The sequence below is a fragment of the Ambystoma mexicanum genome, chromosome 7q, assembly GCF_040938575.1.
Source record: "Ambystoma mexicanum isolate Mex_15411 chromosome 7q, UKY_AmexF1_1, whole genome shotgun sequence".
In the NCBI taxonomy this organism is placed as follows: domain Eukaryota; kingdom Metazoa; phylum Chordata; class Amphibia; order Caudata; family Ambystomatidae; genus Ambystoma; species Ambystoma mexicanum.
Genome location: NC_090941.1, coordinates 608,260,405 through 608,283,189, shown reverse-complemented (window position 1 = coordinate 608,283,189; position 22,785 = coordinate 608,260,405). Strand labels below are relative to the sequence as shown.

General features: G+C 45.8%; 1 protein-coding gene across 3 annotated transcripts in view; it reads right to left on the bottom strand.

The window, feature by feature from the left end:
* Positions 1–22,441, bottom strand: part of SPART (spartin) — a 574,761-nt gene extending 552,320 nt beyond the window's left edge. The window contains exon 1 of one of the 3 annotated variants that reach the window (XM_069639231.1): positions 22,052–22,441. The gene's annotated coding sequence lies outside the window, so the exon portion shown is untranslated. The remainder of the gene's footprint in view (positions 1–22,051) is intronic. The other 2 variants (XM_069639230.1, XM_069639229.1) reach the window with 2 other exon arrangements.
* Positions 22,442–22,785: the final 344 nt, after the last annotated feature.

Here is a 22,785-nt window from a genome sequence, read left to right as displayed (position 1 = left end):
TGTAGGAGGCCCAGGGAGGCCTGCATGAGGTGTCCCGCCACCCATTTGGGGTGAGGGGGGAGAGGGCCCCCAAAAATTGTGGGACAGCAGAAAAGTTCAGCAAAGGGGAGCAGGGAGGTGCCCGTTAGAAGCAAGGTATTGGAGAGGGAAGTCTCTACTCCGGAGGCGTGTGAAATCCTGTGGCAGTAGGTGGGTCTCTTGTAAAAAGGGGACTGATTCTTGCATTGATTTTCGTTTGAAGGGGGAGTTCAACCCTTTTGTGTTAAGCGATATAAAGTTTAACTTCTGATACGGTGGGGAGTTTCCTGGGCCATTCGTGCTCTTTTGGTGAGGGGCCGGGGCTGTGCGTGACTCAATCGCCATCTGTATCTTTCGTCGATGCGTCGCCAGGGTTTTAACTTGAGCTTCCAACGTGAAGCCTTAACAGTAAACTTGTGGGAAGCCAGATCCTTTTTGTCGGCAATTTCCCTAACTAATGGAAACATTGTGTTCAGTAATTTACTCCAAGGGCGTATAGGTGTCATCCACCTTGGAGTTGGGCATATGCCGTGCGAAGCCCGTAGCCGATATCCGGTAGCGTTGCGTTCCCTACTTTTAGGTGGAAATTCCCGGCACGTTCCCAGGCTTTGGGTCCACGGAGAGGGTCACTTCCCAGACCGCCCTCTCTGGACTTAGTCCAGGCCACTCGTTCGGTTTCAGGGGGAGTCCTCCGGAGCCATATCTAGGCGAATCAGGTGAGGCCCCATCCCCATTACCAGGAGAGTTGGGACGCAGGATCGACTCCGCGTCTTACAGGTGGCTAATCGTTCGAGGAGTCCCTTGGTAAGAGAATTGGAGAGCGATAGGAAACAGCCATCGGTACCTGACATGTTGGTCTCGAAGGAATAGTGTCAAGGGCCTCAAGGCTCTCCGCTTCTGGATGGTTACCATTGCCAAGTCCTGGAAAATCTGGAGGGGAGACCCTTAAAAAGTCAGGACGTCCTGGGAGCAACTAATCTTCATGATAGCTTCTTTGGTCGCGGAAAAGTGAACCCAGGTAATGACATCTGGGGGAAGAGTCGGAGTTCACCCCTCGCCTGGGTCGTAGCCTGTGGGTGCGGTCTAATATGAGTTGGGATTTGTCCAAAAGTGGCAAAAGGGATTGAAAAACATCACCCACGTATTCTGCCAAGTTCTGGTCTGGCACCGAGGAGGGGACTCCCCTAATTCAGACATGATTCCGTCGAGCTCCATTTTCCAGATCCTCCTGTTTGTGTTTGAGGATCTCGTTTTTGTCCAGTAGGGATTGGATTGCTCGTTGCACTTCCAGAAGGGTCGCCGAATGTTTTTGGGTCAAGTATTCCACCTCCCCTACACTCTGCTCCACCTCCACCACCCTCTGTTCCAGTTTGGTGGTGAGCTCTGCCTGCAGGATCGGAATTCCGATTTAATGTCCAGCATAAAGGCCTGTATGTCACCCTTAGTTTCCAATTGGCTAGCGCTGTCTCAAGAGGCTTGTGGTGGGAATTTTGGGGCTACTGACTTTTTCCCTTTGTCGGGCGGGAGCAGCATGGTAGTGATGCCAGTGTTTTTCGAGGATTTAAGGTGTTTAGCCATGTCTGCTGGGGTACGCAGCGTCCCACTGTCTTCCTTTAAGATATGGCGAGCAAAAGTGAGGCTGTCACTGAGGAAAGAATTGGAGGGCATCCCTAGTCTCCATGGAGTAGGGTTTCTAGCAGTGGGTCTCATGCACCATCAAGGTAGGTGCCAGTCCCCCAGCCAGAGATCCTCCTGGTCTCGAGGATGTCAAGCTCCTTGTTTAGCATAGACGGAATGGCCCTTCGGGGTAGGAGGAGGCTGTTATGCTTGACTGTGGTTCAGGCGGTGTCCGCCGGGAATGTACCCTTGTTATAGACTTCAGAATAGCGTGGATCCCTTTAGCGCGGGCCCCAGAATGCTCCCAATGTAAGGGCTCAAGCTTGGTTCAGGAGCATCACAAGCTTCCGCCCAGATGGTGGAGTAAGAGTTCAGAGCAGGCGTGGGCCCGTTGGGGAGTAGTGGAAGGCCAAGTCAGGCAACGGGGGGGCTCTGAAAGGCTGGACCCGTATTGTGCGTCTATGATGCTCCAGCAGTGGCAGTCCTTGGTGATCAGGAAGCACAGAGAGCCAGGGCCGCCTCCCGGAACGGCATTAGAGGCAGGGGGTCCCTTCTGAACCAGCCATGATACATAGAGGACTACCGTTTGTTGGGATTCACATATAATGATAATGATAAATGATTTATTTATATAGCGCCTTAAGCCAAAGCGCTTTACAGAGAACATATTTAAATAAGTTATTACTGAGGTGCGCAGTGATCCTCCTATTTATTGATTGCAAAGGTTGGGGGCACCAGAGTTTTGTACTGTACTATTGCAGCCCCACATGGCACTTTGCAGTGGGATAGGCTGCTCAACGGCCAACCAGTCCAGCATGCATGTTATTCCTTGGGCCCTCAATTTGCCTGATTTTGACAGTGTGGAGGGCTCTTTTAGATGCGGCCCCAGGAACGGGCTGCCCGTGGGGCCATCACAGCCAGATGAAGCAGGAGGGCTTCAGGCTGAATGATGGCTCTGTCCGGGCAGGCCACAGATCTCGGGCGATTGACTGCTCTGGAGAGGGCGCAACACGCTGTGCTACATCCGGGTGTCTCCGGATGCCGGACGGGATCCCATCTTGCTTCTATGTTGACGGCAGGCTCCAATCATATTGGGTCTCCAGCAGGAGACCCGCCACTGGAAACGAATGAAGCAGCAGGAGAGAATGCCGCCCTGGAGGAGCGGAGCTCGCCATTGGGCCAAGGTTGCAAGGCCATCCGGAGAAGACTGCCTGCACCCCTCCTCCAGAGACCAGGCCGCGAAAGGGTCCTTGTTGTGGAGGCAGCCGCCACCGCAGCCCCCGCTCAACTCTGGTGCTTAGCGGCAGCCGCCCAGACAGCCTGCCCCCGGAGGCAGGGGTCCCCTACAGGGAACCCCTAGATCGAGACCGCTGGGCAGAAAGCCGACTCCCCCTTCCTCCTCGTAGCTCGGCGCCCGTCCACCATTTTGGAAACTGCCGGGGCGGTGGAAATCTGCAGGAATCAGGCAAGTGGAAGCCAACTAATGGCTCGCTCCGCCACCATCTGTGCCCCAGATGTAGCGGACCTCAGGGGTTCTCTTATCTGAGTTTTATGAATGGGAACCATGTCTTCTTTGCTATTACGGCAGGCTTCGCACGGAGGCCAAAAAGTTTAGAGAACGTGGCCCCCTGAGATTTTTTTAAACTGTCGTTTTTGCAACAATGGACGTTTTGGTGCAAAACTGCCGTTTTTGCTGAATTTTGAGGGGTCGCAAAATCGATATAAGCTGGAGGATCTTATTAATTATATACTCTGACACACAATGTTATTCTTATGATTGTAACAATGCACCTGGCAGATACAGGGATGGGCTCCGGGGAGAGCCGAGGTCACACCAACTCACACACACTTTGCTCGCTCCCAGACAGATCAGCAACCCCCAAGTTCCTTCACCTTAGTTTTAAGTTATAATTCTGATGCCACCCTGCACCTCGCACAAATCACGTGACCCATTCATGACGGCGCGATAGCCTTACCTTCTAATCTTAGTGATCAATCGAGGTGTTATGGTCGGTTATGGTCGGCGGTCTGAACTTGGAAGGTGCTGTGGCATCAGGGGTCATGGGATGAAAGTATGGCAAAGCTGTATTTCTCATGTGGGAGATCGTTGGGGGCAGGAGGGCCTTGCTATCTTCTTTGTGTGATGGTACTGCCAAGAGGCGAACTTGCAGGGCACATTCTTCCCAGTGCGCGAGGGCCTGTACCTTTCTGAACAATGGAGGAGGTTGTGAATCTCTCAGACCTGGCCAGGGTGGGGGTTGTCTTCGTGCTCATGCACAGGGCCTAATACTAACTGATAAAATACTGTTCGCTGTGTTTGGGCCTAACTTCTAAGATTGCTGCTGCTTGCCAAGTTGACGTTCACACCCAAATACATGCACTAAAGTGATTGCGCACCACCCTATATGTGCACCCCTCTCTCCCATTCTCCAGGGATGTGCTCGAATAGCTTATAGTTCTTGTTCAGTATTGCCTAGGGGAGTGGGAAGACACTCTCTCCTTCCCAACAAGGGGAAGAAGGGTGAAGGCAGTGAGGAGCACGTAGAGAAGAGAAAGTCAGCTTGAGGGTCTAGGGTGAAGCACGAGGAGTCCAGAGGGACAGCAAGTTGGAAATGTAGTTCAGAGATGCAGGCGTAGTAGATGCGAGGAGTGCAATGCGTCAGCAAGTAGAAAAGCAGTTCAAATATGCAGGCATTGCATATGCGACGAGCGCGAAAAATCAGGAAGCAGAAAAGCAGTTCTGTATAGTTTCAGTGTTAATACCAGGCAACGGAGCTCTGGCAGCCAGCGAAGAGCAGCAAGGAAAAGAAAAATAGCGTATACAAGGGTAAAGCGGTGCAAGTCTAAAGAAGAGTGCCTGAGGAATCCAGGAAGGACACGGGACATAGGAGCGCCAAATGCAGTGTAGCGACACAAGGGCTTGAATATCTCAGGTGCTAAAGTAGAAAAGATTTGAAGCTTCACAGAGCACAGAGACTTGCATGATTGGGACAGTGGTGCGCACATTGGGACTTCATGTTTGTCTATTTACGGCATCCATCTTGGGTGTACAAACGGCAGGAATGAATAGCTCTATTCCCCCATTTGTCCCACAGTTTCCATGACCTTCTTGGATTCTTGACACCACTTGTCAGTGGAGATGGAATAGATTAGATGCGGCCAATCGGTCAAGGTACTATAGGGGAATGACAGTATGTACATAGGGGGTAGCCAATGAGGGTGGGGAATGAATACTGCATAGTGTGTGGGTCACGAGTGATGACAATGCGCTTTAAAATGTCCTGTTTGCTTTGAACTAACCCGTGCGCTCCGTGGCAGTTGGGCTCTACGGCATCCCCTTTCAACTTTATGTATACAAAAAGAACAACGTTATCCTTGCAAGAGGTGCGCCAAGCTTTTTACCTCAGAAGATTGTTTTTATTGTGTCTGGTTGTCTACCCTTCACAAGTCACGCATGGAAAGATAATTCTGGTATCCATTCCCTCACACCTCACCTAGCTTGTGGTTAGGCAGACGTATCTACTCAACAAGTCAGGGCTCTAGGTGGAGCAGAGGCTTTTTAGCCTTTGAGCCACCTACTGCTCAGAACGTCTATGTCATATTCTTGGCTCTACCTTCCAAGTGCTAAGAACAGGTCATTTACATCAATTGCGCCTAACACTGCAGCAAAATACATTAAACAGTAAAGGGTTAAGACAGAACAGGCATTTACACCCGGATGTGGTGAGAAGACAGTCAACTATTGAAGTTCATATTTTCTCCAACAGAATAAATTACTAGAATGATATGCCTGCAGGTGAGCATCAAAAGCAAAGTGTATGAGCCTGCACCAACCACCAAAAATGCCGTGGTTCTCTTCATTGCAGAGCAAATGCACAACAAGCTGCCTACTTTGCTACCCCCAGTAGCTTCACTACTACTTATGCATCTGCACACTTGCCAACGGTTCCACATTCAGGCAAAATCCCTTGACTGACGGTCAGATTATTAGCACAGAGCACCACATGAACATGAACCTACAAGAAACTCTTTAGCAATTCTCGTCACTCGCTCCTGCATTACCCAGTACAGACATCAATTCCAAAATACAATCAATCTCTTCATATGCTCTAGCACATACTGCTGTAAGTGCTGTATCTAGTGCCAGGCAATTATGACTGTCAACCAAATCACACACAGAGATACGGCATCCCCCAATTTATACACACAAAATAAGCACACCACTTTTCCTGACCATAAGCGAAACTATCTAACCAACAGGGGCACAATAACAGGTACATATAATGTATCAAGTGGAGCTGCACTGGCGTGCCTTAGACGCAGCACCAAGATCGGAACACGCCTTAAGTCATTGCAAACGTAACATATCTTTATGAAATACTCCAACCTTGCATGTAGGCCATGGGCAAACATTCAAACTGCAAGCTCGAGCCACCTCCCTTCTATACACGTTTACAGTACAGAATGCCGTACTTGCTAAGAGCCAAATAACACTAGCCAATAACTAGCGCAAGTGCACATTTTATGCCCAGACATAGGCCACCTCTACACAATGCCCCTGAGCAGGGATACATAGTTACGTGGTTTCACCAGTGGAAGCTGCGCAGTAATCAGATTGTAATTAGCAGACCAGAACTAAGTGTTGCAAGTTTACAGCCTAGAATTAGAATACCCCACAAAACGGGATGTTGCAATAGTAGTGCTCACACCCAGTCATAGTACTTATGCAGAACTAACGGACAGAAGACATTATTTCAACAGCCAATCCACACATAGTTAATTGTTTATTCATTTACAGTGTGCGCCAGGCTCGTGAGCATCTAGGCGCAGATCAGGTTACATATGGCATAGTCAATATATACAAAATACAGAATATATACAGTGTGCAGTTAAGGTACAGTTGGAGCAGGGGACTGTTTATGGCAGTGTCAATATATACAAAATATATACAGTGTGCAGTTAAAGTACAGTTAGAGCAGCCGACTATGTCCTTGAAGAACATGTATACACTAGATACATTACTAAGAATTTCAAATAGGGTGAATTCAGCAGATGGGAGTACCAGAAGACATAATTGTGGGTCAGCGGTCTAGGGAGTGCAGCCATTTCTTAGTATTAGATTTGAAACAATGGAAGGGAGAAATGGCTCTTAATGAGTCAGGGATAGAATTCCAAAGTTGCGTGGCCTGGACTGGGAAGCTAGCATCTCCAGTTTTTTTTAGCTTTAATTTAGGTATTCTGAGGCTGTTGGTTTGTGCTTTTCTGATGGAGCGTGTGGAAGTGTGTTTAGAGAATCTGTCCGTGAGGTAGAGGGGAGCCGTGTTAGACAGGCATTTGTGAGTGATTTAAGCTTGATTTGTTCTGTAATGGAGAGCCAATTGGTGTCACACCTTACATTAGAGATGTGCTGGAATTTGGGTATTCCTAAGGCCGATCTTAAGGCATTGTTCTGGATGGTTTGTAGTTTAGTGGTGTTTCGTTTGCTGGTGCCTAAGTATAAGGCATCACAGTAGTCTACTTTGGAGAGGATTAAGGCTCTTGCAATTGTAATGCAGCTAGCCGTGGACAGGAATGGACAGCATGCATAAATCAGTTTGCATGTGTGGTGGCGTGGCGATGATTTGTTTATTAAGGTTAAGTCCTGAGTCAAGGTAGAAGCCTAGGGTCTTGACCTCCTTCGAGACTTTAATCTTAATTCCATCAATGAGGACGGAGTTGTACAGGGTGGATAGTTTAGTCAGTTTGTTGTGGGACCCAATGATTGAGGCATTGGTCCTTGGGGGGCCATCCATGTTTGTATAATGAGATAGATTTTATTGATCATAGTTGTGTCTTTATCATAGTCACCTACGATAGGGATGAGAATCTGGGTGTCGTCAGCATGTGCGAGACACCCAGATTGTCGAGTAGGTCAAACAGGGGCTGTGTAAAGATATTGTATAGGGTCGGGGAGGCGCAGGAACCTCGAGGTACTCCACAGGTTATAAGAATCGGATTAGCTGCAGAGGTGGGTGAGAAAACTCGCATGGACCTGATGTCCAAGAAAGAGCTGATCCAGGTGGTGGCTTCCTTGTAGAAGTGGGCAGCTGTTTTAAGGTGATTACACAAGACCTTATGGTTTATGAGGTCAAATGCGGCGCACAGGTCCAATAGGAGAAGGATGGAAGCTTCACTATAGTCTTTCCGGTTGTCTAATTGGTTCTTCAGGTCTATGAGGGCTGTCTCTGTCCCATGACTGGGCCTGAAGCCCGATTGCCGTGTGCCCAGTAAATTGTTGATCTCTAGGTAGGCGGCTTTGTCGAGGATTTTGAGGCGAAAGGGTACAGTTGTGATTGGCCTGTAGTTGGTGGGAATATTAGGGTCTAGATTAGGCTTTTTTAGTAGGGGTAGTACCCAGGCATCTTTGAGGTTGGTGGGTACTGAACAGGATTTGAAGGAGGAGTTGACAAAAGGTGGAGATGAATGGAGTCAGGTTGGTGCAGCCATGAGCAAGTATTCTGCACCCATGATTTTCCTGCACACAGTCACATAAAGGCGTTTTGAAGTCCTATAGCCCCATTTCCAGGTTAAGTTAGGGGGAAACAAACATTTTCATAAAAATATTGTCCCCATGGAGAGTAGACTGCAAGTAAAGCATTTATCGTTTTTTTGGGCTTTCAAAATACTTGCTTTCAACTATTGTTTATCTGTGAGCATCATGGCTATCAAGTGTGTGTCTCCAGCAACTGTGTTGATTGTGTTGGGGTTGAAGAATTCTATTGCCAATGTGGGTAGGATTTTCAAAGTTATCTGTCAAAATTACAATCAGTTTCCTTTGATGTTGAAATGCAATCTTGTAAACTCGATTGCATACTGCGCATGGCATCTAGTAAAATCAGATTAAGAATCAAAAAGGATTACCAACACTAATGAATTCTAATCACAATTGTTTCTTTTACAATCAAATTTCATTATTTTGAAATCATTATTTTTGCATGCATAATAAAAAGCAGAACATGAAATCAAGTAATGGATATTCATATCAACTATGTATTTCTTCAGAAAATGAACAATTTCCATATCATTATGGGCCCATAATCGTTTATATTGAAGTCCAACTAGTGAGATTTCAAGTGGTGGGGTTCCCTTAGTATTGAACCTCTTCTCGTATTGCTATTTTAATGCCCAACGCGTCTTTCAAATTCGTGGATTCTAGTTCTTCTGCATCTTCAAAGATTGAATAAACATTCAATCCCAGTGAAGCTATTTCTGAATTGCGAAAACAAGCTCTTCTTTTTTTACCAATTGGATGTCTGGCACACTTGTTTCTTCTGCGTACCTTTTGTTATGGTAAGGTATTGTTGTAAATTCTGCCATAATTAGGTTGGTATGTTGAGGTATGATATCCTTCAACATCTGCGAAACACTGCAGTACAGTTGCTGCATGTCTGTGCTGTGCCAACGTATAATTGTTTTCCACAGATACACAGCGACTAAACAGTTTCTAATGCTGCTTCCTCGCCTTTACCTTGTGATTAAGGTTTATGGGGGCTGATACCAAGGAGGTCTCTACAGTTGGCGGCATGGAAATTGAAGGCTAGAAGTGTTAAAGCAAGGATTGTCAAGAAAAATGACTAGTACAGTATAGCTTGCCTGAAGGAAATCAACTTTCTCAACAAATGCAAATCATCAAGGATTCTTTCGTGAAATTCTGCACAATGATGGGCTCGTCAGGACACTTTCAACCCCCACTGAATCCACTATTTGTACAAGACAGGGCTTACTTAGTATTAGCAGTGTCTTCCTAAGGAGCCAGAGGTCTGCCTCTAGGGCATTTGGATATTCATAGGAAGAATGGTAGGGGCTTACAAACTTGTTTCCCGATTATCAAGATTTGGTCTGACCCACCCCACTAATAGGTCACCTGCTCCAACCTTGGATCTGACGTCGTCTTCCAAGATTTACAGGCAGTGGTCGCCTTTGAGCCTCTGTAACACATGAACCTAACGTTTCTCACCTTCAAATTCCTATTAATCCCTGATCCTTGCCACCTTCCTTATGAAGGTGAAAGGATGCCTGCATCCTTCATCAGACACCACTATCTATCAAACGGACGGACACCTTTCCTCCCCCCGCCCCTTTTTTTGAGCGCTCACTGTTCCTTTCACTCCTTTCTCTCACAGGTCATCAGATTTTGAGGCCAGCTCTGTTTTTTGTCTACCTTCACAGACCAGCTGCTGCGGCGGGTAGGGCCAGTGCAGCGCTTCACTCGTACATGGTTACCAAAAGGGGCTGTCCCCGCATTCCTCTCTCTTAAGTCCCCCGCAGGGCCGCTTGGGTGAGTTTGCTCCAACACGGCAGTCAGGAAGGGAACCCGGAAGAGGTAGTGTGGGGTAGGGGGTGGGGACTTCCCGTGAGATGGTAGCAGATAAGGAGTAGAGTGGGTAAGTAATGTTGTTTGAGTCTGCATGGTGTGTTTGGGGATGAATCTGAGCAACAACCAGACAGCAGTTCTTCACTTTTTTGCCTTACTATAGAAGGATGAAAGAGAGAGAAGCTACAGGTATGAGAGACCCTGAGGGCAGGAGGTGCCCCAGAGACAGTTGAACAGGATTAGTGATATTTTGGCTAAGGGGGCCGGGGGTGAGAGAGGAGGCGGTAGCAGCAAAAACACATAGAAGATATTCTTCCCCCTCGCCTTGTCATACTCCGAAACGTATTCCACTTTTTGCAGAGAGGAGTATAAGGAAATTGGTATTCAGGGGAACCAGGTTCCAAACAATGTGGTTTTTGGACATCATCTCAGGGAGAAAAATGGATTTCCCGCCCCTTCTTACGGGTTTAAATATCATTGAGGAATCCTGCATGGATATCGCTCAATGATGTTAGGGAGGTCATCCTGCGGGAATGGGACCTAGGACCTGGAAGGGGGTGGTGAACCATATGGTGCTGGCTATGACAGTCCGAGTAGACCTAGGTCATTTGGACTCGATTGGTTGCACGATTTGCTAATCCAGCAGATTCAGTGGACCAAAAGTTGGAGGCTGTGCTGAAGAAGTCTTTCGCAGAGTCAAATCTGGCACTGCACTGAGCTGCTTGCTGCATATTGCTTATTTTGAAAATTCTGTCCCAAGAGACTTTGAAGACTATCTGCAAGCCACAAGTGTGTCTGGGAATGCTGTACAAGTCTAATTGAAATGCTCCAAAAATAAGTGGAATGGATCTCTGATCTAGCATGTGAGGTTCACAGCACTCGTTACAGGAGCCCCCATCCTTGGCCGCAGAACCCTATGGACAAGGACTGGAAAGGTGAATCTTCCCAGAGAGCTAGACTGATTAAGCTCCCATTTTTCAGTCAAGTTGTTCAGTGAACAAATTGATGTGGTTATGACAAGGGCCTATGTTTGTCGCCAGAGGTTCACAACCTTCCAGGCAAAATTTTGGATTCCAGCATCGAAAATACAGTGCTCCCGGGGGAGGTTCAGACATCTTTTTATGCAAACTACACTATTAGCCAAAAACAGCCAGTACAGCGCCTCGAGTAAACCTACTCCAACTGCAGCAGCTGATCCCTGTGCATCTCGCTCCTGACTAGCAATCAGGGCTGATCAATCCAATAGACAGCCGACTGCCCGGTTTTTCGGCCACATGAAAGGTTGTGGTCACGGATGCCTGAGCAGTCTCAATAGTCAGAGAGAGATGAAGTTTGATTCGACCCAATGGTCTTACTTTTCAAGAGATGCAACTATTGCACTCAGAAGTGTCTGAATGGGTTTGCATCACGTCTAATGGATACATTTTTTGGGGGGGGGGGAGTGATAGTGTTGTTATGTTCTCTTGTTTTGTATTGTCTGTTATGTTTGGGAATGTCAGGCCACCGCTCATGGCTACGTTATTAAATGTGTTAGGGTTAATGTGTATTTCGAGGTTACTTTTTATTGTATTCTTTGATTCAGGTTTATGTTATGATCTGGATGATAGCCTGCTGACCTAGTAGCATTTGATTTGTACTTGATATGTTTCTTTCTTGTATGAAAATAAGAAATAAGGTTTTTAAAAAAAGAAAAAAAGTGTCTAATGTTGATTGTCCTTAATCTATGTATGTCCGTCCACCCATGTATTGTCCCCAGTGACTGTTCCATTTACTCCCATCTATAACCTGGTCAGAATGTCAGTTGAACTTACCACCCCATTGTAAGAAGCTCACTGCTTCCCGTCATATCAGATATCTTATGTATTGTACTTTCTTTTGGTATCAAAAGAGCATTGTTCTTCCATGTACATAAATAAAAATATAAATACCGAGACGCCCACAGAGGAGGGAAGCCCCGTTGCATGGCATGTCCTACTCCAAAAGCAACCCATATAGACGACTGCAGAAGTCAGAACGTAAGGTTTCTTTTGCATTCTCTTACTGGTACGAAAGCCTACAGGGGAGTGGCGTCCTGTTTTGGATCAAAAAGGTATGCACCAAGTTAATTAGGAACATTTGATTTAAGTTGATGGCTCTACAGCAGATTATCCCAATGTTAATCAGAAGAGACTATCTGTGCTCCACAGTTATGCAGGGCTTGTATCATCATATTCCGATCTGGCCGAAACATGACACTTTTTATGCTTGGTTGTTCAGGGGAAAGTTTTACAAATTCAAGTACTTCCCTTTAATCTAAAATCTGCTCCCCAGGTCTTTACAAAGACTCTGGCCATAGTGGTTGTGCAGACCAATGCGAAGGACATAGTTTGTCACCCATACTTGGACAATTGGATGGTCGATGTTCCAAGCAGACAAGTGGCAGCCAGCAGCATTCAGGAAATGTAATCGGTTTTACAGAGGATTCAGGATCCTGTTGCACTGGAAAAAGTTCTCTCTGGTGCAGTTTCAGATTCCTCCTATTATAGGAATGTAGGGGACTTTAGTTAGAGGACAGGATCCGCAAATTTCACCTGTAGCTACTCACTCACCCTCGGGAGATTGCAAGAACTTGGTTGAGAACCCAGGGAGCCATTGCAGCTGTTAGGCAGAATCCTGTGCAGTTCCCTTGGGGAACACTGCAAAAAGATTAGACTACAGGAGCAGCAGTAAACCCAATTGGTAGCAGTCTGCACCACCCAGATTTACCTGGTGGCTGTAGCTGAGCAGTCAGACTTCTCTCAAGAAGAGTAGGGCAGTATACAGAGTATACACAATAGGGTCAAGACACAGTAGAGCAAACAAACATTGACTAGAGCTTTGTATAAAAAAGTATATAATTATTTATTTAAAACACACTTTAGGTAATACACTAGCACTCTCAAAGAAAAGTAAGTTAAAACACAGTCAGGTAAGTATGCACACCTCCCTTGATAACTATCGGACAAGTCAGGGTTAAAGCACAACTATTTGTTAAGACAGAAGTGAGCGCTTAACCTAGATGGCACTCCAATAGTTTAGGTTAAAAAGGGAGAGAAAAGGCAGAGCATAAAATAAAACAGTTCCCAACAATTTTAAGAGTTCAGAGCAAGAAGAGAAAGGCCGGTTATACTGTAGAGTCAAAGTTCATAGGCCAGGCCCACTTTAAATGGAGCAAAGCGAAATGTGCCCAGGATCACACGGTTTAAAGTGCACTGAAAGTCTTTGCAGAGTGTTCAAAAGAGGTTGGGGTAAGTCAAAAGATATAGTTAGAAGGCCTGGAGCCAACCCAGTTTAGAAGCTAAGGATTTAAGGGTCACCTTTAGCAATCGTTGTTCCGACCAGGGGAAGAGAAGATCTCGTCGAAGAGGAACCATGGAGTCGTTGCACTGCACAGGGATTAAACCAGCCGCGGAGTTCCCGATTAAAAGGTGCAGTCCTTTTATTCGCGGTCAAAAGTGGCGAGCTTGGCTATGCGGCCGCCGGGGTGCTTGGCGCGAGCGATTCGGCCAAGTGACGTCTTTGGAAGCGAAAAAGGGCGAACTGGTTAGTCCTACCAGCTCAAAGGGAGAAGACTCTTCAGCAGAAGATCTTCTCTTGTCGTTGGAAAAGTGGCGAGTTTGTTGCAGCAGGGCTTCACCGGTGGTGGCGTCGGTTGCAGGTGGCTCAGCTTCTTCCCTCTTCGGATTCTTTGGTCCTGTGGCGACTTCTGAAGTTCCAGTCCCATAGGCCCTGCTTTTATGCAGAAAAACCCCCATTCATCAGCCTAGTTGTCAATCACACAAGCTAAGTGGTGAGCCGGGTGGCTCACCAGTGGGCCAATCATAGTAAAGTGCGACTTGGGTTGCTAAGGCAACACAGTCCAGGGTGGCAATTCCCCCCTCCACCCTTCCTGTGGAACCCAGACAGAGTGGCACCATTTGGAGGGCTTCTGTGGAGAAGCCTGCCAAAATAGTGGAACAAAGGGCTCGACCTTGGTCAGAGTTACAGAGACGGACACAAACGCCATTTTAGAATCGAGTTCTGCCAAAAAGACCCAACCGGGGATTTAATATTAAATAAATAAATCGGTGGTATCTTTAACATTGCACCAAAAAGTGGTGCGTTTAAAATCAATGGGAAAATCCCATAGAGAATATTCCAGAGGAATATTTTGCGTGGTAACCACTGCCACCAGCCAGAAACTTGACGAGGGGGGGACGGGACAGTGCCCCCTCGAAAACAGACCCAGGGGCAATCGAATTACCCCTTACCAGTACTTCCACAATATGATGGTTTGTACTGGTTCTGTTCACAATTTTGGATTAGTAAAGCCAATGGTGACTTTACATGCCCTGGGAGACATTAGTCAGTGACAGGGTATGGAGTCTATGCTTGGGGGTCACTGTGACACCCCTGTGGTACTGCACTGAGTGTGCTGTGTACCACACATACAGAAAAACAGACGATTCCCTATGGAGTAAAAAAGAAACCCCATAGCCCATAACAAGTCAAGGACATGCCTCAAATCATGTCTAAGAGTGGGAGTAAGAGAGTCTCACTCTTAGCAGGAGAAAAAAACAAACGCCAAAAAATCCAGCAAAGCTGCTGGGGGACTCACTAGGTTTGGGAAATTAGCCTCATCAGTGAATTCTCCCTAACAGCAGCCTCCATATTTGTGGTCCCATGGAGGACCCACGCTTTTAGCAGGCAGCTTTCGGTCTTTTGAGACTTTCCAGTTGTCCATGGAGCGGTAGAAGGTAAGGGTCCAAACGAAAAGCTATGTGAACCGGGATTGGGGTACAGGGTCAGCCACACTGAACAGGTTAGCAATGGAATTGGGTAAAAGGGCCAGGGTCCATCTGCTAGAATTGTGCGCTGTACAGATTTAGGGGAGCGACGACCAGAAAGCGGATTCACTGAGTCAGGTATTTTCCTTCCTCTCACTATGTCCTTGGCCCTTTAAATATTTCACAGCATTTGCCGCAGGTTATGTCATCCCAAAATAGATTCAGCAACGCAAATACACTGCGGCATTGTTCAAGGCATCAGGACCATCAGGCAAGGGCACTGGATGACGGTAACCTGGCTCTCATTACTGAGAATCTGGCCCAGGCCCCAGAATGGATCTAACAGCAGATCACTGTCCTTTGGAATTTCCCCCTGTATACGGATTCTCTCTCATGAGAATGTGCCTCTGTCTGGAGGTTGAAAGGAAGGGTTTCAGGAAAAGGGATCACCACAAGAGTCGTGGCAATTCAAAATTCTCAACCTTATAAAAGGCCAAAGTACCCCTTTAGAATACTCCCTCTCCCACACGGTCAGGGCGTGACCACAACTGTTTATATATCAAGGAGACAGTTACACAAATTGAGAATTTTACTGATCTTATGCAGATTATCTGATGAACAAAGAAGCCTCCCAGTACCTCTAGTCTTGAAAAAATAGACCAAGTACGTGTTACTTATGCACAGTATCAAGAATTGTTTTAATAAAGTTTTACACAATGATAAAAAGCTCATAAAAATGTTCTGTAGGAGTATGACCCAACACAACACAGCATGGTATAAAAGCAATTCATATCACAGAATTCACATATATAGAACCACATACAATAGTTAAAAAAAACAGTACAAAAACACACAAATGGCTTTAACACTTTTCCAAATTCTGAGTATACTAACTCAGACAAACATCAATCCCGACATGTTTCAGTTCTTTCTTGCACTAATTGCACGAACTTTCTTCAGGGGAAGAAATCCATTTCCTTAGTCTCCACCATGCAATCCAGGGACACACATCTAAATTACAAGATGAACTGAAGAAAGATTTAGATCTTGATGCTTTCAAAAACAAACTAGATCTACACCTTAAAGAATTATTAGATTTCAAGAATGATACTAGTCTAGAACGTGTAAAGAGGATGAAAAAAGATCTATCTAGTTTCTCACATGAGAAGATTTTCCCTTACACTGTTGATGGCTACAAATTTGGGAGTACTTATCAGGGCACAACCAATCAAACCTCCTTCAAAAAGAGGGTCCATTTCCGTAATACATCTTACAGTTCAAGTGACGATGGGAGCACATGCTCCACGGACCAAAGTAACCAACATGGCACAGGCAGAGGTCGCGGGCAAAGGTACCAAAATGGACAAAGACAAGGATGTCCTTTTTTAGGACAGGGACCCAACCGAGGGGATTGGGGGAATCGGATACAAACACGCAGCAGGGCGAGGAATCAGTGGTGATTAATTAATCTGTCTAATTACATTTTAAGCAGAAATTAAGAACTAGTACTGAACAAAGGCCTAAACTTTGTTACTACATAGTTTCACGATCCTTTTGAATTCAGGTCCGAGTTCCATAATTTCATGCGCAAGGTTCATTTGAATGAATTTTTTCAAAATGATAATGCCGATGAAAGTCTCAATCGTACTGGTTTAAGAAATAAATCGACTTTAAATGCTCCTGCTTACAGTTACACCTCTTAATCCGAGGTTATCGCTCAGCAATCTTTTTGTATACCTCCCGGCTTCTCCATAGTTTCAAGCTGCTCGGGTATAATGATTAAGTACTAATTGTGACCATATTACCAGTAGAAATAGGCTCGACACTTTCAAGCAATATGCCTATACATATATCCAGCACCTATACATTTAGTAAGAAACTCTAAATCATCCATTTGAACCCATAGTATATAACTAATGCTTATGTTCAACTTATATCTCCGTGGTCCTAAAAATCAAGTATCTGAATAGCATGTTTATTTAGTGATTATCTCGGAAGCAACAGTGAGACCTTGTAACCAATGCGTGTTCAACCACACTGACCCTCTTCTAAAACTATGCATCTGCAGGGAATTAGTTCATAGAACTGTGCAGCTAATGCACGTCAAGATAGCTCAGCGGGTTGAGTGCTCGCTGCTGCGATCAGAGCGTAATCTGCAGGTGGCAGATTCGAATCCAGGCCAACTCAGCCTTTCATTGTTCCGAGGTCGATAAATGAGTACTAATTTCGGTTGGGTGATATTGTATGTAAATATGTGCTCTGTCAAGCGCTTTGGATTAAGGTGCTATATAAATAACACATCATTTTCATGATATTGAGCATGTGCAAACAACCAGTGTTCCCAGCCAGCAATTATTGCACATGCACGGTATTGGTCGTTTTGACTGAATCTAATGGTGTGCATGAACCATTTGGTCTAAAAATGCTACCACCAAAGGTTCGATCCTTTGGTGGTAGCATTGTAAAAAAAAATAATAATTAAAAAAAAAAAAAAAAGGGGGGCTGCGGGGGTATACTACTTTATAGTATAGTGAGCAGGGGGTTGCTAGGGACACCCCCACAGCTTTCTGTTAAAAAAACAAAAAAGAAAAGAAAAAGGTCCCTGCGGCGCTGGTTCCCAATCACGGAAGTGAAAGGGAACTGGCGCCGCTGGGACCCAGCGTGAGGAAGAAGGTAAGTGGGGTTTCTTTATGTTGGGGGTGTGTTATGTTATGTGTTATGTGTGTGGGTGTGAGTATGTATGTGTTCGTATGAGAAGGGTGCAAACTTTTGGTAGTTCGCACCTTTCTCATGCGAAAGTTCCGGCCGCAGCAAATTCAGCCGCGGTCAGATCACTTACAACCGCATGCACACGGAGAAGCGACTCGGCAACGGTTCACCACACTAGATAGGGATTTATATGCCCTTGCACCGTTCCCATTCAATACCATCCGGAGAACGCGTACTCATCGGCAGCACACTGCCATCCAGGTAATTTGACAGAGTTTGAACTCTAGATGCTCACGCACATTTCAAATGTTTTTGTGTGCTAAATTATATCAGTAAAATCAGGCTAAATGCAGCACAGATATGTGTATCCATTTATAGTTAAATAAGACAACAATAAATTGAACGCTGCACTTGACTCTTCGCACACTTGCCTTAAACAGGCTTTAGGCATGTCAGCGACCGCACGTATGGAATCACAATTCAACTTTGCATAAGATCACTAACTTAAAACCTCCCCCACTAACTGGAAAGAGGTAGAAATATGATCGCCTATAACAAGCATCCTACATGCCAACCACCATCAAATAATGTATGTTTTCAACCTTGTGGGAGCACACTTACAAACACCCTCCCCCAACACCCACTACCAGGAAAGCGTTCGTAATAACTAGACAAACGTTAGAAATATGATCACCCCATGCTTAACGAAAGAATTGAAGACAACACGAGAAATTGCGCACAAATGTACTAACCGTGCATATTTTGGCACAGCCCGGCTACCCGGCCTGACCCTAATGTCACCACAATAAATAACAGACCGTTTGGAAAAATAAAAAACAAACAATAAAGAATTTAACGGTTATATAACCAGGAAGGCACCTGGTAGTGCATCTGCGAGACTCACTCGTTTCACCACCAACTAAGACAGGTTCACCCCAGCTTCGTAGCGGGCTCATACATGCCCATTTGGGAATTAAATCCATTGTGGCCAATACTGAAGCTTTGCACAATGCACACTTTATTTAACAGGCACACCACACCCCAATACGATAGGTTGCAACTGGCAATGCACCTAAATAATGCACTGGCGGGACCCACCCCTCCCACCACTGTCTAAGACAGACTTGTCCTCTAGGGACTGCAGCAATCTAAATCTAATCCGGTTTTCTCCACAACAAACAGCCCCACCGGGCCACCATGAAAATTCAGATCCACGATCTAAATACGTGGCATAAAATAAAAAACCTATCTAAGGCCATTGCCAAACTAACACAACCAACAGCCCTAAACAGGCATACATTGTATTAGACATACCCCTAGACTACCTGGGAACTGATACTTCTCTTCCTTCCCTCCTCTTTCTTCCTATGGGACTGTTATCTTAATACTTTGGTATCCACTGATCTATGTATATGCTAACTATGTATTTATATTAATGTATGTGATAAACATTTCCTATATGTTATTATGAAACAAATGGAACATAAAATGAATGTTTTACTGTAATGCCCACTTTTATCACCATCACCTTATGTCACAATATTCACTTATACACCTGCCTGTCTTGAAAAGGACCCCGAGGGGTCGAAACACGTGTTGGCTGACCACTTGTAAATAAAACCACACTGAAGTCACACCTTATGTGTAGATACCAAATCAATCTAATAACCAACGCATGGTAACCAGGTACAAACTAGCTTTGTGCTCAAGCCTCTAGTTAGAATGACTACTCTGCCATGGAATCGTCTTCTTATCATCAAGGCCCGCCAGTCCGAGCCTTGTAAACCTCTAAGGGAAGTTCCCTTTACGTTTCTACATTAGAGGGTCACATAACTTAGCCATGCCATCTAGGCAAGATTTGCACTCCTTTGGCCTCTCATGCCTACGTGGTGCGAGTCTTCCCAGAGTGGTCTTGCAGACAGGTGCGGTCAGCCATTTACATCAACCAAAACATTTGCTTTCCAGACTTCCAGCATCTGAACAGGGGATTTGATTGCATAACCTGGACGGGTGTAGGGTTGTGCTTATTTACACAGAAAAGGTGGCTTCTAAAGTGTGACTTAATGACGCTTTCGACGTTCATTGGCCACCTTGAGGAAATACGTCAGATCCACTATAGCTGAGGTATACTCCAGGGCTCAGGTTCTAGTAACCCAGATAGTGCAGGGTAATTCCACCAGGGGCGTGCGGGCTCGTTGGTCAAGACTAGGGGCATCCCTTTACCGGAAGTCTGGACTGATGCTACACAGGTCTCAACTCATATTAATTTCCCATTATTACCTGAGGAAAGCAGGAGGACTGTTGCCTGTCCTTTGGGGGGTGGGAATTCCGTTAGTAGCAGTGTAGGGCGTGGGGGTTCCTTCTTAAGGGATATGTCATGGTTTGGTGTTTGCTTGCTGTACAAATCGAGATCCAATAGAGGTCTATATGTTTTGCAGCAACATTTGAGTGGTCTCCGCCTCTAAAATCAGCAGGTTTTTTGGGGATGCTCGGGTATACTTTTACGCAAAGAAGGTGGAAGTGCAGTGGCACGCTGAATAACAAAGATTACCCCCATGCCGTAATCAGGGCATTCATACAAACTATAAAAACTGCTAGTATTGGAGTGATAGGTGTCCTATGCAGAGTACCTTTCCACGTGGTAAAACATGAGAACTAATACCAAGACCAGATCCCACTGTCAAACATTTTTGCCCTTTCCAAGGTTTGATGAAATAATACTCCTTCCTTGTATGCCTCCCCCTGCAACAGAGTAAGATAATCTTCATCTGTTGTATGTGAGGCACATGTTTTATCTTTCAAAAAGAGGGCTAGGAGCCCCTCTACCGAGAACGAACACGGCCAAACATGTTTTATGCAAAGGTGCCCACCTGGTAGGGTCTGTAACCACATTTTGGCTCACTATACCTTTCACAGAGGAGGACTATCAATTTGCATATCAGTCTGGCCCACCCACTTGGGCAGTTCAGTACGTGTCTGGGGTTGCTGTGGTACTCTTGTTCAGAGAATTGCCTAGCATTTCAGTGCTGGAATGCACAAGCGGGTGGGACCCGACTGATGTGCAAATGGATATTTCTCCTCTGTGAAAGGTACAGTGTGCTAAAACGTGGTAGTAGACCCTTCAGAGTGCGCACCTTCCCATACAACAAGTTATTTGGCAGAGTGGGTACCTTCCCATACAAAAGGTTATTTTGGCATGTTTGTTCTAGGTAGAGGGGCTCCCAGACCTTTTTGTACATGTTTTATCTTTACCTAATAAGAGTGGCAAGTTTCTAGAAATCACTGAATGCTTTTGTGACTTTTGGCCAAGCAGGTCAGGGGAGAAAGTGTAATTTACGATATGGATCAGGGGTGTGGGGGCTCTTCCTCTCTCTAACATACTTAGCTGCTTAATTTACCTTGCTCTGGGTGTACAGGGCATATCCACTAAAGAAATTGCCACACCCTGGAAAGAACTTAACTAGGTACCATTACCCGAGATCTGTAAGACAGCATCGAGGGCAACACCTCCTGTCCATTGCATAAAGTCCGACTCTCCCTCGTTGAAGTCCTCACAACCCACCACGCCTACTTTTCAAGAGGGATGATTTAGCAACTATGCAGCTAGGGTAAGGCATTAGGAATTGCGGTTGGGTCTCCATCTTGTGTCTGGTTAGTAGAGTATAAATAGGCAGGCTCGGACTGGTCGATAGGGCAACGGCCGAATCAAGAATGTAAAATGCTAGTGTGGGCCAATTTTTTGAAGTCAAAGTGGGCCACTTTTTTGGCCAATGTGGGCTAGTTTGTTAAGTTACTTCACCATGCAAGTAGTAGTTTTGCCCAGTGTTGCTGAATAAATATTCTTCAAAATGCACAATTTGCATCACATTTTATCCCCCAAAAAACCTTGGGTACTACTCAAACAAACTGTCACAAAATGACTAAATTGCCATTTGCAACTGTGGGCCACTTTTTCATTGGTGCCCGTGACCATTGTTTGCCCCAGTCCGATCCTGGAACTAAGAGGAGCCTCCCCAACTGGCAGAACTGTAATAATAGGTCAAAAGAAAAACACGTAATTGCCCATCTCCCACACTGACGTCCTTCTGGCAAAATGCTATCCAACACATACATCATAGCGACACACTACTTTCCACAATGTTGCCACGCTGCTGCCAGTCTTGTCCCACTGCTGCCAACCCTGGCCTTAGAATGTCCAACCCCAGTTGACAATCCCCTCTGTCACACTCACGTCAAGCTTCTACCAGTCTCCCCTTTCGCTGTGACCCAATAATTCCATGTAGTATGTATTCATTTTTAGGGAGTTTACATGTCAGGCACACTACTTGACAGCCGCTTAACAGCAACCTGTTGAGTCAGTACCCAGCGAAGGACAATTTAAAAGATTGTTTGAAGGGTCAGTCCAAGGGTGACATGATCCTCCATATGAGGGATGGAGAGTTGAGGCACGTCTACTCTCCTGCAGAAACGTCACTGCCAGCATCTTCTCTCAAACTGCCCGAGTTCTCCCAATTAGTCCCCTATCTCCAACAGTGACGTCACGCTGCGTCTTCCATTCTGTGACGCTCACCTGCTATCTCCCTCGGGTTCTTGATTAGAAATGCGCAGTTGCGGTCTCCTGGCTCCCACTGTGGCAGTCTACGCAGACGTCACCCTCTTCAAGCATTAATCTACACCCATCGCGCGTGACCTGCCCTGCTCTGGCTGTCAGCAGGTAGTGGGCGTGACCAGGCTACGCCAGAGAGTGGCAATCGCCGCTAGAGGCAGCATGTCTAAGACTTTCCACGAATCTTCTCGCTGCATGTTTGTACTTTGAAAGATGAGTTCCCTACGCAAGAAGCACGAATACAATAGCTGAAATTAGAACCACTAACACGAAACTTTTGGCGTTTCCATGACAAATGCTCGATCTCTGGATTTACACTAATTAACAAAAAAATGTGCCCTGTTTTTGTCGTACGAGATGCAGTTCAACGCGCAAGCTTTACGAAAGACAGTAGATGTAGGCGTGATAGTACCGCCCATTACTATCACTTCCGGGGAAAGGGAGACTAAATATTACGAGAGGATAAAAACAAACTCTTCGAGCCGTTTCTCTTTATCTCGCATATTGTTCCGGGAGTTCTCATTGTAATAAAGAACTAGAGGGCTAACTTCTCTTACAGAACGAGCTGGCAGCGGGAGCCATGCTGGAGGATCAACTTGCTATGGTATCTGTTGAATGCCGACCGACGCCGTAAATGATTTAACAGAAGTATTTATTTAATAGAAATACCCGAATATTCAAACATCGCAGTACGTGCA